Source organism: Rutidosis leptorrhynchoides, chromosome 4, assembly GCF_046630445.1.
Source record: "Rutidosis leptorrhynchoides isolate AG116_Rl617_1_P2 chromosome 4, CSIRO_AGI_Rlap_v1, whole genome shotgun sequence".
Classification (NCBI taxonomy): Eukaryota; Viridiplantae; Streptophyta; class Magnoliopsida; order Asterales; family Asteraceae; genus Rutidosis; species Rutidosis leptorrhynchoides.
Genome location: NC_092336.1, coordinates 379,556,488 through 379,575,406, shown reverse-complemented (window position 1 = coordinate 379,575,406; position 18,919 = coordinate 379,556,488).

Genomic DNA, 18,919 nt, shown 5'->3' with positions numbered 1-18,919 from the left:
TCCGTACCACTGAATTCTTGAGGTCGACCAGCCATAAAAGTTTTGTGGGAGCATCCCACGTTGTTGTTCACATTGGCGTTAACATTAGCATTTGCTGCCATAGCAGCAGCAATTCCTTCATTGATCAGGCGTTGCATACGCGCTTCAGTGGACTCTCTTGGAGGCATGATCTTCAAAATAGAATAACACATCCGTTAGTACCAAGAATAATACTAGTGTCATAAAGGAATAGATCAAAACACGAAAAGACTAACCATTAAGATATTAGTCAACTAACACTATGAGTAATAACATGACAGTTATGATTGTTATAGAAATAACCATCACATGCATACATATTTTATGATAACATCATACAACATACATAGCACCTAACATACATGAACATATATTACGCATAACATAACATGCCAAGAGCCACAACATCAGAAATAAAACATGATAATGATAATAGATGTCATAAAAATAACCATTCATACATAATGAAAAATATCCCATAACAAAATCTTAATAAAATCCTCGGCAAAACGCCGTACATAACCCAAAATGTATGCATAAAAAGGACATTAAGTCTGATGAAATAGATAATCAATATGAAAAATCACATCACATTCGCTTAGAGCGGGTGTGATAAGCTGGTCCAGCATGAGTCTCAGCAGGATCCTCATACTTACGCAACTTCCCTTTCACAACATCCAACTCTTCCTTCAACACCCGAACAGTGCTCTCGAGAGCCTCGAACTTAGCATTAACTTCTCGATCACGCTTGCGGTTCGCATCCTCAACCCTATGCTTGAAAGTGATAAAGTTACCCATGTCGGCACGGATCTCGTCCATAACTTCATTATGTGGCAAGGTGCGCAAACAATCACTAAGGGCGTTAATACGTGTCACCTCATTATAAGCCCGGTTCATATGAGTAATGGTAGAAAAATAGTAATGAACAGGATCATCGATCTCTGGTTGATTAGCACGACGTCTAGCAGGAGACGGTGGAGCAGGAGCAGCAACAGAGTTATCGCTCGAAGTCGACATCTGCAAACAGCAAAACCGCAAACCACATACCAAAAAGATATAAAAGCTAATAATATAACTTATACGAAATGAAATGCATAATAATGCTATAGCAAAAAGGTCGGGCTGTAGACTAGACTCTAATGCACCCTAATAACCACGGGTTGACCACATTAAGACCGCCTAGTTCCCTATAACCAGAGCTCTGATACCACATGTGACGACCCCGTCAAAACACTTAACGGATCCGTCAGTTGGTCCCACAGCTTGATCGGACTTAAATGAATTAAATAAACAAAGTTGCATTCTTTTATTTCAAAATGTTGCCCAAAAAGGAAACAAACCCAATTAAGTAGTTTAAATCAACCAACCATAGTAATGAACCAAAAGTTGACACAAAACATTGCCAACAAACCCACAATTTAAATTATTCAAAATAGAATGCAAACTTAAGTTTCATTAATAGTTTCATAAAATCTGCCCAAATGCATGCAGACTCTTCTAACGACAGCGGAAGCATCAAATAACTCAAGTACCTGTGAAAACATGCAAGTAAACTGTCAACACAAAGGTTGAGTGAATTATAGGTTTAAATAAACAAGTAAACTTTAGACCACAAGATTTAAAAAAAATGTTAGAAAACATTAAACATTATTCCATTATCAATGAGCCACCTGGTAACCACTTAACCCTTTATTTACCCTTGCCAAACACAATAAAAATATACACTTGGACAGTGTATCTACAACAAATTACGAAGTACTAAACATTCCGATTATAAATTGCTAGCGCGACTAGCTCGAAATGGGGTTGTCAAACCCGATAGATCTATCCGTAGGATTCGCGTTCACCGGTAGAAACCAATGATTACAGTTACCAGACTAGGGAATATTTTTGTCCAACTCACAATGAATAATTAAATTTAACTGTTACTTGTGTCTAAACGTAAATAAAAATCTGCATGTAATCACATCCCAAAAATATACTTTGAAAAGTATGTAAAAACGGGACTATAACTCACCTTAAATAGCAACTGAAGAAATCTCACAAACAAGCGAACAGCAAGTAAAATAATGTGATCAAGAAAGATCACAACGCCGACCTATAAATAAAGCAGGTCGAAATAAATAACTAACTTAGGCCAAGTCTTAGTATGATAGCTATTGTACATGTTGCAAGTAGGCATAGAACATTACTCAGCAATCATCGGTTTGATTGGAACAGCATAAGGACACACACTTTCTATTTTTAGAAAGTTTCTATTTTTAGCAGGTTTCCATTTTTGGAAAGTTTTCTATTTTAGGAAAGTTTCTATTTTTGGAAAGTTTCTATTTTTGGAAAGTTTCCAAATTTAGAAAGTTCTATTTTTAGAAAGTTTTGAAGTTAGGAAAGTTTCCTTATTTAGAAAGTCAACAGAAGTCAACTGAAAGTCAAAGTCAACCGAAAGTCAACTCAAAAGTCAACCTTGGTCAAACATAGTCAACATTAATTTTAAAAGTGTAAGTTATAATAATAACATAGGTTATAATGTTATTTAAAGTCAAAAGTGTATAATAATGTCTTAACATAAGTTTAATTAAATAAAATGAATTATTAAAGTTAATATAAGTTGAAATGTTATAATTAGTATAACATAAGTATTTAATTAATTAATTAAATATTAATCATAATATAAATATTATTAATTTATAATAAATTTTAAATCATATCATAAGTATTATTAATTAATAATGAATTATTAATCATATCATAAGTTTCTAATTAAAATTATTAAATCATAAGTATTTAATAATTAAATCATAATTAAATAATAATTAAGTCTTATAATAATTAAATAATTATTTAATATTTATTATAAGTCTTTTAATAATTTCACAAAAACAAATTTAATACTTATCATAAGTATTTTCCTTTAATAATAAAAGTATTACTAATCATAAGTTTAATTAAAATGTTAATTAAATTATAATTAATAATTAAATGATATAATAAATATTTATATCACAAGTTTTAAATAATAATAATTACTTCTTTTATCATAAGTAATTGATTAATAATGAAATCCATTAATTTTAACATAAGTTTAATCATGAACCATAAGTTTTAAGTTTAAAAGTTCGTCGGGTCGTATCTTGAGCCCCGGGTGTCGGTTTCGGGCAAGCCACATATGCAACTTCACCTACTCAAACCACCCGACACAATTATGAACTCAAGAACACTCCAAGAACAGTCCCTAGGTCGTGGATATCAGCCATGACAACATTTGGGAAATCAATTTACTCAAAACGGTAATTCGGGCACAACGGGTGAACCGTGGCTCGGATTTAGGTGACCCGAACATAAAAATTCGTCCCACCATCAGTCCTAACCAAATAACACACCCTAAAGACACCAAAGATGGTCACAAAGTCGGACCCAACCTTGTTCATGCCAAGAACACCTTTCAATCTTTAACAAAAACCAAATTAAGCATATCTAGGGCTCCGGGAATCGAAACGTCATGAATCCGGAGTCTAAAATTAATACCTTGATGAGAGGAACTCATTTATGTACTTTATTTTAACATTCATATCAGTTACAAAGTCATAATATACGAATCAAACTGCTGTCCAAAATTTACAAACCGAAAACATGTACAAACGAGTAATTCTATGCATCCAAACAACATTACAACAACTAATATACATCATACTAATAATATAAACTCAAAATACAGAAATATAAATGAAAAATAGAAGATTCTAGGGTTAGGGTTTATACCCTAATCGAGAAACGATCAACGTAGTCGCGTAGAGAAAGACGAGAGGAAACCGATTATGTGAACGATTTAATGATCCAAGTAATATATTGTTGATGGATGATGATGAATGGTGTTGGTGGTGGCATCGCCCAAGGAAGAAGGAAAGAGGGAGGAGAGCAAAATTAATTTAGGTTTTTGATAAATTGGAAAGTGATAAGATGAAATCTCAAAAAAAAAAGAAAACAAGGAGAAGTAACCCCCTCCCCCCTTGGCTTCGGCCGAATTTGCATGGGGGTGGGCCCCATGGGTCCAATTTTGTTAAAAGTTAATTTCCTTGTGGCCCGAAATCCCGAACGAAGCCTGAAACGCGAAAACACGCTTACGCGATTAAAAATCCGGAAGGATAACGAACGCGCGACGAAAAATAAATATAAACACACCTAATAATAATATGATCATAAAATATCATATTTAAAATATTTATGATTTAAAAATCCCGAAAGCTCGACCGTTGGTTTAAAAACCGAAAAGATTCGCCGGATGGAAATTCGCGGAACGTAGAAACGTATAAATTAAAATATGAATACATATATTCACATAACACATAATAATTATTATATATATATTATTACAAAAATAATAATAGGTTATAGAAATGACGTGGCACACTAACAGTTAACGGTCGTTAAATAATTAACGGAAAAAGATAACGGAAAAAGTAGGGTCGTGACATTATACATGTATGTGTTCATAACTATATGATATATATATATATATATATATATATATATATATATATATATATATATATATATATAAGTGTAAGATGATACATATATATACTTATTACTTTTATTATTATGTTTACTAACTTATATAACTTACACAATACACATTCATACATACATACACACGTACATATACATACATATATACTCATACATATATACCTATGTTTATTTGTCCCTAACTTTTATTAATTTCAACTAAGTTCACATTAGTTATTATTAATTTTTAAAGGTTATAAATTACCACTTCTAATAATACAAGTAGCTTTATAAATATAATAACACAGAAGATACATAAACTTTACATTAACGAAAATATTGATCAAAAGTTAATATTTAATCAAAGTTTATTAAATAAAGTTCATGAGTACAAGTAATCCTAATAATTGAACAGTTAAAACAGAAATGAAAAATTGAGGGTCGTCATAGATTTAACAATTCTTGCATTTCGGTCGGCGCTAAACGATAAGGAGTTTTAGCAATGGGAGTAGCACCCGGAACCAACTCAATGCGAAATTCAACTTGTCTTTCCGCCGAAACACCCGGTAATTCATCCGGAAAAACGTCTTCGAATTCACTAACCACCGGAATTTCATGAATGGATGGTGGCTCTTCACGAGTATCAACTACATGGGCAAGAAAAGCCATACCACCACTATTAAGAAAACTACGTGCCCGTGCAAGAGTGCATAACGACACAAGTCTTCTCCGTCTCTCGCCATGAATAATTAGTTCTCCCCCACTTGGGGTCTTTACCCTAATAGACTTTTCATGGCATGCAATATCGGCTCTATAACGATCGAGCAAATCCATACCAACGACAACATCAAACTCACCCAAAGTCATCAGAATGAGATCAATTTTAAGCGTTTCAGAACCGAACACAATAACACAATCATTATAAACATCAACCCCTAGCACCGTCTTACCATCCGCTATTTCAACTTCTACCGGATGACTTAACTTAGCTAGCGGCTTATTAAGTTTAGGCACAAATTTTGGAGAAACAAACGATAAATTATCACCGCTATCAAATAGGATCCTTGTCGGATTAGAATTAACCATGAAAGTACCTGAGACAACTTCGTTTGATTGCTTGGCCTCATCATTAGTCATCAAATAATTGCGTCCCCTAGCCGTACTCGCCGCCTTTTCTAACCGTTTAACATGATCGGTGTACAAATCGGGACACTCCGGCCTTCGGTGCCCTTCTTTACCATAATTATAACAAGTAAGTTTACTCGGCGCCTTGGTACAATCACGGGCCAAGTGCCCCCTTTGATTACAATTGAAACACGTGGGCCCATAACTCAAAGAACCACCCTTCTTCACGCTATTAGCACTTTCGAAACCTTTCTTAAACTTTTTGTTTGAAAAGTTCGAATGACTCGAACCTTCAAATTTTCTCTTAGAGAAAGAGAAATCGCTTTGCTTTGGGACTTCCGGTTCGAAGCCCCGGGCTAACTCAAACAATTCCTCAAAAGACTTAGCCATTCCCTGACTAATCTTACGCTTTAACTCATCGCTTAGTGTACGATAAAAATCTAGCATCAACTTGTGATCATCACCAACATACTCCGGGCAAAAACGAGTCTTTGCCAAAAAGGTCGACTTGAGGGTAACCAAGTCCATTGAACCTTGTCGCAAATTGTGCAACTCGTCCTGGATTTTATCAAGGTCGGAAGGAGTTCGGTATTCTTTGAAAAATTCCTTTTTGAACTCTTCCCACGTCAAGCTCATGCATTGCTCTTCACCATAAAACTTAATTTTATCGTCCCACCACAACTTGGCCTCTTCACGTAACATGCTAGAACCGTATCTCGTCTTTTTCTCGGGAGGACATTCCGCGATACGGAAAGCCCCCTCGATGTCGGAGATCCAACACGTGCTTTTCAACGGATCTCGTACCCCATTGAACATAGGAGGTTGAACATCCTTGAAATTTTTGTAGCAGAAGTCTCGCCTTCCATAACCACCATTACCATCACCCCCTTCACCACGAGGATGAATGTTTCTAGCTTTTAATGCCTCCTCGATCGCGGCATTCATTCGCTCATTGATCATTTCGGTTACTTGCCCATCAACCGATTCTTGGAAGACCTTTCGGATATCGTCGAGAAATTCCGCTTTTAGCTTTTTAAAGATGGCCTCAACCTTGGCCGTGAGTTCAACGTCCTCGCTCGTGCCTCCCTCATTGGTATTGTGTCCATTTCTCATCTTCATTCTATAAAACGAAAAATATTAAACAATGAACGAAAAGACATGACACAAATGCATATACACCTCACCGCCCCATCTTGCTCAACATCGCTTGTTTGACACGATTTGAACCCGTAACAATGGTAGCTAATCATTGTTACACGAGCACGTCGCATTAACTCGCTAGTACAACGTCTATCTCACTTGATGATTGCAAAACACAACACAAAACAATTAGCGCATAGTTAGTCCACCTAAACCTAGGCACTAACAACTCCCCCGGTCCGACCCGTCTCCTACAAGTCCCGCATAAAACGCATACTCAATAAAGTATAAGTCTAGGTACCTATCTCAAGTCGCCTAAATCCCTTAGACCATGCTCTGATACCACTTGAAACAACCCAACCCGTATTCAACCGGATAATTTTTTATTTTTTTTTGTAACGATCATTACGTGCCATTGGAATGATATAAACCATTCCATACAACCCATTAAAATGTACAACAAGTTTAATGTTTACAAAAGGCACTAGGGCCATTAATCAAAATGTAATACGAGTTCGACCCATTTGAAATGATAGTTTTAATCCAAACTACACCCGAGCATGGTTTAGGGCTAAACTACCCAAAAGAATTAGGTCAACATCCAAAAGCTTTAACTAGCACGCATCATGGGAATCTAATGCCCAATAACCCCTTTTCCTTTCTCCGTGTTCGCACCTAAAAATGTAAACAATGAGAGGGTAAGCTAAAGCTTAGTGAGTGCAATAGTTATACATATACATATATAACCTACTTACTTGCAACCACTTACACAATATCATATACAAACTTGTAACTCAAATAGCATGATATCATACTTATAATACTAATAAGTTGTACAATATCACAAAACCGCATCGGCATATACTCAACACCATCTATATATATATATATATATATATATATATATATATATATATATATATATATATATATATATATATATATATATATATATATATATATATATATATATATATATATATATATATATATATATATAATATGCTAAACAATCAACAAACCCCCATATGGTTAACCATAAACGCTATGATGCTACCGGCTCGATGGTTCACACCATACGCATTTGAGTCATACTCTTTTATAGTGCTACCGGCTTGATGGTTCACACTTTGATGCTACCGGATCGATGGTTCACATCATAATTTTATAGTGCTACCGGCTCGATGGTTCACACTTTGATACTACCGGCTCGATGGTTCATATCATAATTTTATAGTGCTACAGGCTCTTTGATTCATACTTCGGCGCTACCGGCTCGATGGTTCACGCCTCATTTTATAGTGCTACCAGCTCGATGGTTCACACTTTGACACTCGTCACATACATGTTATGGCACTACCGGCTCGATGGTTCATACCATAACATTCACAAATAAATACGCCATATACACATACGTATAATTACTCCACTCACCTTATCGTCTTTGGTGAACTAGGAAATCAAGCTCACGACCTTCAAAGTAATGCACCTATCACATTATGCATTTAATTAACATACAAACTAGTGGAATTAACCACCATCACTTACACTTGAGCATTTAATGACCTAGTGCATTAAATGACTCTCATCCACCCAAAACCGCCCATTAATGGCCATGACTCGTCATAAATCACTAAAAGCTAGTGATTAGAGTCTACTAACTCCAACTAACACAACTTAGAGTAGTTCATACCCATCTCACCCAACTAGGTCAACAATTGCACATTTGACCCATCTTAACCCATAGACTTCCAACTTTGGTCAAACTTAAACCCATTAACAAATCTTCCATCATTAAACAAGTGTATTAGTGACTAACAACACATTTAACACTTACAAATCCCAATTTTCATGACCAAACCCTAGATTATAGCTATTAGGGTTTTCTTACATCAATAATACCCAAATTCACCCATTTAACCCCCAAATGGGTCTTACAAGCCTCAAATGACCCAAACCCTAGCCATAAATTAACTAAAACTCAAAACATGGAGTTAAGACTTACCAACACTATTGGATCGTAGCTAAGAACAAGGAGAACAACTTTACTTCTTGCTCCAAAGATCGATTCACAATTCTTCACTCTCAAATCTTACTTTTAATTTAAATGGGTTTTATGTTTTGAGAGTAAATAGAAGAAGAAACGAGAAAAGAAATTGAATAAATGAGATAAGTGGTTGAGGTTTAAAGCTCCAATAAGATCCATACGCGAAAAGACAAAAGTACCCTTGGACCACCCCTTTTTAAATAGGAAAAACGGGTCAGATCTGCAGCTTTGTCGTGTCGCGACCTCAATTGTCGCGGCGCGGCAATACACTGGATTTTTGAGTTGTCGTAATCCACTCCTGACCTTGATTTGCTTTATTTGTCGCGGCTCGCCCAAGAACCTCGCGGCGAGGCAATGGCCTGTAACTGGCCATTTCGACTATTTTAAATCAACAATGATTTATTCGACTTGTACACTTCGTTCACGCTTCCTATATACGTTTAAACTTCGTCTTTAAGTCTCACATGACTTAGCACTATCAAAACCCATGCATATACTTAAACATGCATACATTCTCAAACATATATGTATGTATGTATATATATATATATATATATATATATATATATATATATATATATATATATATATATGTCTATATATATATATATATATATATATATATGTATATATATATATATATATATATATATATGTATATATATATATATATATATATATATCTCGCATACAACAAGTTAACACTCTAAATCGTTTAATCACATAAACAAGCGAATTATAAACGTTCTAACGATTAAATGATTACCTTAAGACACGTATGAAGAAAACGGGATGTTACAATGTGCGTATCACAAAACAATCAAATCATACGATTCACAATCACATATGGTTCCCGATGCGTTCCCAACATGAACCGAGAACCCTACCATCATATCAATAATCATCGCAATGTGCATGTGTCTACTATCGATCCCGATGTGTTCCTAACGTGAACCAAGATCCCGCTTGATTCGTTCCCAACGTGAACCAAGCACCTCATACCATCCACAATACAAACAATCGCATACCAATACAAATCTTACTAACAAGTAAACATACATTGTACTCACCTTTAATTCCAAGAAAGCAAAAAGGATTAACATACTTCAAGCAAGATAATTCTCAAGCTTCAAGCATTATCACCTAAACAACAATTACATACACAAATATCACAATCTACTCATACATAGTGTGACGACCCGGAAATTTCCGACTAAATTTAAACTTTATCTTTATATTATTCCGACACGATAAGCAAAGTTTGTTAAGTTAAATCTCAAGAATTTTAAACTTTATTCATACATTCATTATAACCTCGACCAAATTCCGACGATTCACGAGCCGTTATATATAAATAGATATGTATATGTATATATATATATATATTATAACTTGAGAATATTAATAAAGTATTAAACGTATAATACCTTACACGAACGTATTTGTTTCAATATGATTTTTGATGAAATTAAAAAAATATATTAAATGATTGAATTATCAGAAACATTGAATTATGATTACAAGTCTCTGTTGAGAGGTCCACTATGATTTGAGAAAATCTATTCCTCTTAACGATATTCAGAATAATTTGTAAAGCTATTTATAAATAAAAATAAAAAGTATCATTTACGAAAGTTAGACAAAAGTTAGTGGAGAATTGGTTTCCATAATATTCTATTAATTTAGTTTCAAAAGTACAAAAAACGTTTTCAGTTTAAAAAGAACTTTATTATTAAAACGTATATATCTTTTATAAATATCTAGAACCACTTTTGACAACTCATTACTTAACCAGTATGATAAAGATAACGATATTTAAATTTTATTTTATTAAATATATATAACGATTTAAATTAATATTATATATACTTATACGCGTATTATACGTATATAGTTTTATACTTTTACTATACTTTAACTTTACCTTTACTTTACTTTTATTTTATTTTAAATTTAATAATTCACTTTAATAATTCATACTTTAATAATTCATACTTTAATAATTCACTTTAATAATTCACTTTAATAATTCACTTTAATAATTCACTTTAATAATTTACTTTAATAATTCATACTTTAATAATTCACTTTAATAATTCACTTTAATAATTCATACTTTAATAATTCACTTTAATAATTCACTTTAATAATTCATACTTTAATAATTCACTTTAATAATTCATACTTTAATAATTCAAAAATCTATTATAAATAGAATTCAATAGGTTTCATTATTTCATAGAAACTTGAAAATATATTTCTCTAAACTCTCTCAATCGAATTACATATATATATATATATATATATATATATATATATATATATATATATATATATATATATATATATATATATATATATATATATTTTGTATTATTTCAAGATATTATTAGTATACATAAAATACTACGACGGGGTTATACTCGGACGATTTCAAAATAATTTTTCAAATGGGATAGAGCTAAGGAAATTATGGGTTATAGCTATGGAGGTTATGGGTATTGATCGAGAGTATTGCTCGTGAGTCAAACTAGTGTTTATCATCTCCGTTGCGTCTACGTACTTTTCCTGCAATATTGAATCTCAATATTGATACGTTCGTGAATCCAAGGCCAACATTGCACTTGTTCAATGACGTCATATGTATTTTTACTACAAAATACAGTATTGTGAGTTTCATTACTCCCTTTTTATATATATTTTTGGGCTGAGAATACATGCGCTGTTTTATAACTGTTTTACGAAATAGGCACAAGTACTAAAACTAATTCTATGTGGGTTTAAACCAGAAATATACCCTTAGCTTGGTAACATTAAACTACTAGTCTATGTACGGTAGGCGCGAATCCTAAAGATAGATCTATTGGGCCTGACAAACCCCATCCTGACTATGGGATGCTTTAGTACTTCGAGGTTATTTTAAACACACCTGCTCTGGTGTACTTCAGAGGGTAAAACATGAACGTTAAGGCTTGTTACCGGGTGCCTACAACTTATAGAATACTTTTAAACACTTGCGAGTGTACGGATATTTATGAAAACTGAAATCTTGTGGTCTATTACTATTACGGAAATGATTGATTATGATAAACTAATGAACTCACCAACCTTTTGGTTGACACTTTAAAGCATGTTTATTCTCAGGTATTAAAGAAATCTTCCGCTGTGCATTAGCTCATTTTAAGGATATTACTTGGAGTCATTCATGGCATATTTTGAAAGACGTTGCATTCGAGTCATTGAGTTCATCAAGATTATTATTATGTCAATTATAGTTGGATGTATTATGAAATGGTGTGCATGCCGTCAACTTTCGTTGTAAAGAAAGTTTGTCTTTTAAAAACGAATGCAATGTTTGTAAAATGTATCATATAGAGGTCAAAATACCTCGCGATGTAATCAACTATTGTGAATCGTTTATAATGTATATGAACGGGTCCTTTCAGTTGGTATCAGAGCAGTGGTCTTAGCGAACCAGGTATTGCATTAGTGTGTCTAACTGATAGTTGTTAAGATGCATTAGTGAGTCTGGACTTCGACCGTGTCTGCATGTCAAAAGTTTTGCTTATCATTTTTGTCAGAAATTGCCTGCTTATCATTCTTAGTCTAGACACGTCTTACTGCATTGATTGCATGAATAGTGTATAGACAAAATTCATATCTTAGCGTATCTGCTAATCCATATTTTAGCGTATCTGTTACTGTAAACTTTGCCTGACATATCCCGTAATTTCCTCCGTAATCTACGAAATCTTTTGCGCTATATATATAGATATTCTATGTAATTAGAATACCACCCGATAGCCGAAAAATTATTTCATATCGAAAAATTCTTTATTCAATCGAACGAAATGGAATTCATCATTAGTTCAAGTCCCTCGAATTCCGATATGGAATCCCACTCAAGCTCCGAAAGCAGTGTGACCGGAATGGATCAACCAATTAGCCATCATCTATTCTGGATGAATTGGGGATAGGTTCGTAGCCTCCTCAATAATTGGAGACAAGAAGAAGGTGATCCCTTCCATCCACCACATTGCCCTCTTGGCGATGAACCTGAAGCACTTACCGGCGAACCGGTCCGAAACACCATTTTCTCTCTCATTTTCAGAGTATCTCGTCACGATTATATACTACATCAAATTCTAGATTTTATTTATCCGCTCGTCCGAACCGACAATCACCCCGGTGTAATAGAAGAAGTCAACGAGCTTCGTGCTCGAGTAGTGGCTTTAGAGAATATGGTGCAAGAGTTACAAACACCAACAAATAACGAAGTATTAATTCATAATTTCAATTTTATTGAATAAATACTCCGTAAAAGTTATGTAATTTCTAAAGTCTTTAGTGATTATTCAGTTCTAGTTTCAACCGTAAATCAAATGAGTTTAATTTAATATTAACTCATTAAATCTATGTTACATCTGAAGAAAATATGCACATATATATTTTCATAAAGACTGTAATAAAATTCTGTTGTACAAAATATTAATTGTGAAATTTTTTTTTAACGGGTAGGTAATACCCGAGAGATATATAAATTCACAATTAATATATTACATTTTTCGAATCTGATTAAGCAAATCATCAACTATACTCCCAAAATCTCACAACAATATATATTCTTGTATAGAAATCAAAGCAACCATTCTCACCCAAATTTGATTACGCATTCTGATTTTGACAAATCAAAATCCAAGTCATGATTTAACAGAAGACATCACTCTTAGATTCCTACATCTTTCAAAGCTATACTTTGACTTCAAAACCGTGTTAGAACATCATATGTATATTAACGATTACAAACTGTGTTCAAACTCTCCGGAGTTTTCGAAGACACTTCAAACAATGAACAATCAAGATGATGATCCAACCATATATTACCTACATTTATGTACCTAAAAAGCTCTCGAATCCAAAGTCATAGTTCGACGCGTATCCGTGTCAGACCCTTTGGCATTTATTAGCTAAAATGACTTTTCAATTCCTTCTCAAAGTAGACAGTTTTGTCACAGCTCCAGCAAGTCAACTTCGACTTTTCAGTCGGACTAGTCTTATTATAACCTTGATAGATACGTTGCCCTTTCGTCATCGTTACTGGGGACCTTTCATATCTCGCCACCTTAGCAATAAACTTACCAACAACTTCAATTATCTTTGACTTTTCGAAAAATCATTATATTTATTGAAATCACATCATTTACTCATTCGCATCTTGTAACGAGAATTGTCATACGAATCATCGAAAAACAGTAACCAGTATTTTGAAATCTCGCAGCATGTCTACGCCAACAGTTATATGTGTACGTAAAACGTCTATCTCCTGGACTTACATACTTTGAATGTGAAGTTCTGAAAAATATTTTGAACTGCAAACTAGTTCTTGAAATGCTGACGAAGCATCAAAAACTGTAAACGATCTTAACAGTAAAAAGTTTGATGACAAAGAATAGTAAGGTGGAAAAGCTGAGAAAAAGAGAATGTTTGGAACTGGAAAACGGATTGAACAGACTATGAAGGAGGCTGTGGACAAATCACAAAGACTAAATCCGCCTTCAAAGAATCCAAATGATTCAGTACCTGCTAAAGTCATTAACGAATACCTTACTCTTTATTCTAAACCTTTACAGACAAATCTTCATCATCATCCATCAATATTAGAAATTCTAAGATATTATCATATCTTTCATTATAAATATCCGCGATATTTCTGAAGATATTTTCACAACTAATCTTATCTGAAGTCATTTATCTCTTTACGCTATCAGTGTTACATCATATAAGAAACTATTAGTTTCTATATTCTATAAACTTTCGAGTTTAAATTATGAATGTTTTGAAGTAGTGTTGGGAACTGAAGCATGAGTTAGTATAATATAATGATACTTGATCAACGTGATTATATTACAGTAAGTCATGCTGAGTTTCTAATGGGACATGACGATTCACAGACCATGCCGTCATCATGTTCCATGTTACACGACTCTTGTATTCTATTTAATCTCTAAAAATATCAAGAATGTATTTTCTTGATGATTCGGTCTTTTCAGGGTATTCTGGTAAATTAACAAATCAAGATCGTGCCATTACCATTTCCTTCTTAGAACATTAACTATGTTCATTTTGAAATTCATATCTGCGAATACTGGACCATTACAAACGTTGCTTAATCGCAAGAAGAAGAAACGAAAGGACAAAACTCCAAAATAGAAATTGGAGTATAAATCGCAGCAAATAGAAGGGAGCATTAACTGTGGATGTCAATGATTATAGAAGATAAAAGCAGGGGCTTTGAAATATAAGGGAAGATATAAAACCCAACAACCACCCAAAAATTATAAACCGTATATATCGATGCATATAGCAATATAAAGACACGGAAGAACTAAAAACACTATAAAACCGAGAGTATAGTAGAAGTAAATAGATTCTTCTGGAGGCAGATGAAAAAGAAGAACGACAGATATGAAAGTGAGGAGTATATCGAGAATCAGTACTGGATGAAGCATATTGACAAATACTTTAAAATATGAGTTGAGGGAGAAAGAATAGAAGGTGTGAGTTGTAAGGAAACGAAGGAGGTGGATTTATAGTGAAATACCCGACAGAGAAATCAAGATGGATTATCGTATTAGTTCGAAGAGAATCATAATCTCCTTAATCACCGAAGCAACAAATCCAACATAGATTACAAAGATTTTCTTTAAATTCGGAGATCAATTGTGATGACGTCAAAAGATATGACGAATCACTATAATCTTATTTCCTTCATTTACGATAACTTCCCCCATACACTTTGAGTAATCGAATTATTTTATCCATACTTCTTAGACATGATAAAACTTCATAATCGTCATAATAACATTCTCATTGTTAGCCATAACGACCTCTATCAAATTTCGAGGACGAAATTTCTTTAACGGGTAGGTACTGTGACGACCCGGAAATTTCCGACTAAATTTAAACTTTATCTTTATATTATTCCGACACGATAAGCAAAGTTTGTTAAGTTAAATCTCAAGAATTTTAAACTTTATTCATACATTCATTATAACCTCGACCAAATTCCGACGATTCACGAGCCGTTATATATAAATAGATATGTATATGTATATATATATATATATATATATATATATATATATATATATATATATATATATATATATATATATATATATATATATTATAACTTGAGAATATTAATAAAGTATTAAACGTATAATACCTTACACGAACGTATTTGTTTCAATATGATTTTTGATGAAATTAAAAAAATATATTAAATGATTGAATTATCAGAAACATTGAATTATGATTACAAGTCTCTGTTGAGAGGTCCACTATGATTTGAGAAAATCTATTCCTCTTAACGATATTCAGAATAATTTGTAAAGCTATTTATAAATAAAAATAAAAAGTGTCATTTACGAAAGTTAGACAAAAGTTAGTGGAGAATTGGTTTCCATAATATTCTATTAATTTAGTTTCAAAAGTACAAAAAACGTTTTCAGTTTAAAAAGAACTTTATTATTAAAACGTATATATCTTTTATAAATATCTAGAACCACTTTTGACAACTCATTACTTAACCAGTATGATAAAGATAACGATATTTAAATTTTATTTTATTAAATATATATAACGATTTAAATTAATATTATATATACTTATACGCGTATTATACGTATATAGTTTTATACTTTTACTATACTTTAACTTTACCTTTACTTTACTTTTATTTTACTTTAACTTTAATAATTCACTTTAATAATTCATACTTTAATAATTCATACTTTAATAATTCACTTTAATAATTCACTTTAATAATTCACTTTAATAATTCACTTTAATAATTCGTACTTTAATAATTCACTTTAATAATTCACTTTAATAATTCATACTTTAATAATTCACTTTAATAATTCACTTTAATAATTCATACTTTAATAATTCACTTTAATAATTCATACTTTAATAATTCAAAAATCTATTATAAATAGAATTCAATAGGTTTCATTATTTCATAGAAACTTGAAAATATATTTCTCTAAACTCTCTCAATCGAATTACATATATATATATATATATATATATATATATATATATATATATATATATATATATATATATATATATATATATATATATATATATATATATATATATATATATATATTTTGTATTATTTCAAGATATTATTAGTATACATAAAATACTACGACGGAGTTATACTCGGACGATTTCAAAATAATTTTTCAAATGGGATAGAGCTAAGGAAATTATGGGTTATAGCTATGGAGGTTATGGGTATTGATCGAGAGTATTGCTCGTGAGTCAAACTAGTGTTTATCATCTCCGTTGCGTCTACGTACTTTTCCTGCAATATTGAATCTCAATATTGATACGTTCGTGAATCCAAGGCCAACATTGCACTTGTTCAATGACGTCATATGTATTTTTACTACAAAATACAGTATTGTGAGTTTCATTACTCCCTTTTTATATGTATTTTTGGGCTGAGAATACATGCGCTGTTTTATAACTGTTTTACGAAATAGGCACAAGTACTAAAACTAATTCTATGTGGGTTTAAACCAGAAATATACCCTTAGCTTGGTAACATTAAACTACTAGTCTATGTACGGTAGGCGCGAATCCTAAAGATAGATCTATTGGGCCTGACAAACCCCATCCTGACTATGGGATGCTTTAGTACTTCGAGGTTATTTTAAACACACCTGCTCTGGTGTACTTCAGAGGGTAAAACATGAACGTTAAGGCTTGTTACCGGGTGCCTACAACTTATAGAATACTTTTAAACACTTGCGAGTGTACGGATATTTATGAAAACTGAAATCTTGTGGTCTATTACTATTACGGAAATGATTGATTATGATAAACTAATGAACTCACCAACCTTTTGGTTGACACTTTAAAGCATGTTTATTCTCAGGTATTAAAGAAATCTTCCGCTGTGCATTAGCTCATTTTAAGGATATTACTTGGAGTCATTCATGGCATATTTTGAAAGACGTTGCATTCGAGTCATTGAGTTCATCAAGATTATTATTATGTCAATTATAGTTGGATGTATTATGAAATGGTGTGCATGCCGTCAACTTTCGTTGTAAAGAAAGTTTGTCTTTTAAAAACGAATGCAATGTTTGTAAAATGTATCATATAGAGGTCAAAATACCTCGCGATGTAATCAACTATTGTGAATCGTTTATAATGTATATGAACGGGTCCTTTCACATAGTCTTCAAGTCTCAAATTCACTAGGGTTTACTCTATTGACCCATAACCATTCTGACACCATTTAAACAAGAACACAAGTTTTACAACTTAAGTCTTTGATCAATTTCACATTCAAAACACAATTTACTCCAATTTGTCTTATAATGTTTGAATCGTCTTTGCTTTGAACATCCGTTTGCGGGTGAAAAGTGGTACTCAACTTCAACTGCGCAGCCATTTCTTCTTGAAATTTTCTCTAAACCAAGAAGTAAACCGAGTATCTATCTGATACAGTTGAAACAGGGACACCATGTCTAGCTATCACTTCTTTGATAAAAACTATGTTACCATTCACATATTAAATTTTTTATAGTGGTTTAACAAAAGTTAGTGTAAAGAATATCGTTGTGCAATATTTATAAGGCCATGGTTATTATTACATAGAGACTCAATTAACAAAAGCTTACATAAATACATATGAAACAAGCATATGATCAATGCATATAATTACACCATGCGCTATAATATGAGACTGAAATGTACAATTTTTTGCAAACACATATGCAAAAAATCATATTCAGACACATGTAGATTGAGACCAACATCAAATTAAACATAAATTTTAAAATATTAAAATTTTGGACAAGTCGTGCAACGTACTGACATTGCGTTATAATCTTTCAATATAGTGCGTAAATTTAATTGTAAACATTTCAATTTCATTTCAATTGAGATGAAAGTAATATTTACTCCACTTTCATACCATAAACACCGATTTTGTAGTTTACTCCAAAACCATATATGAAAATGGGTCCCCATTCAAATAATGAACCCATCGATCCCAAC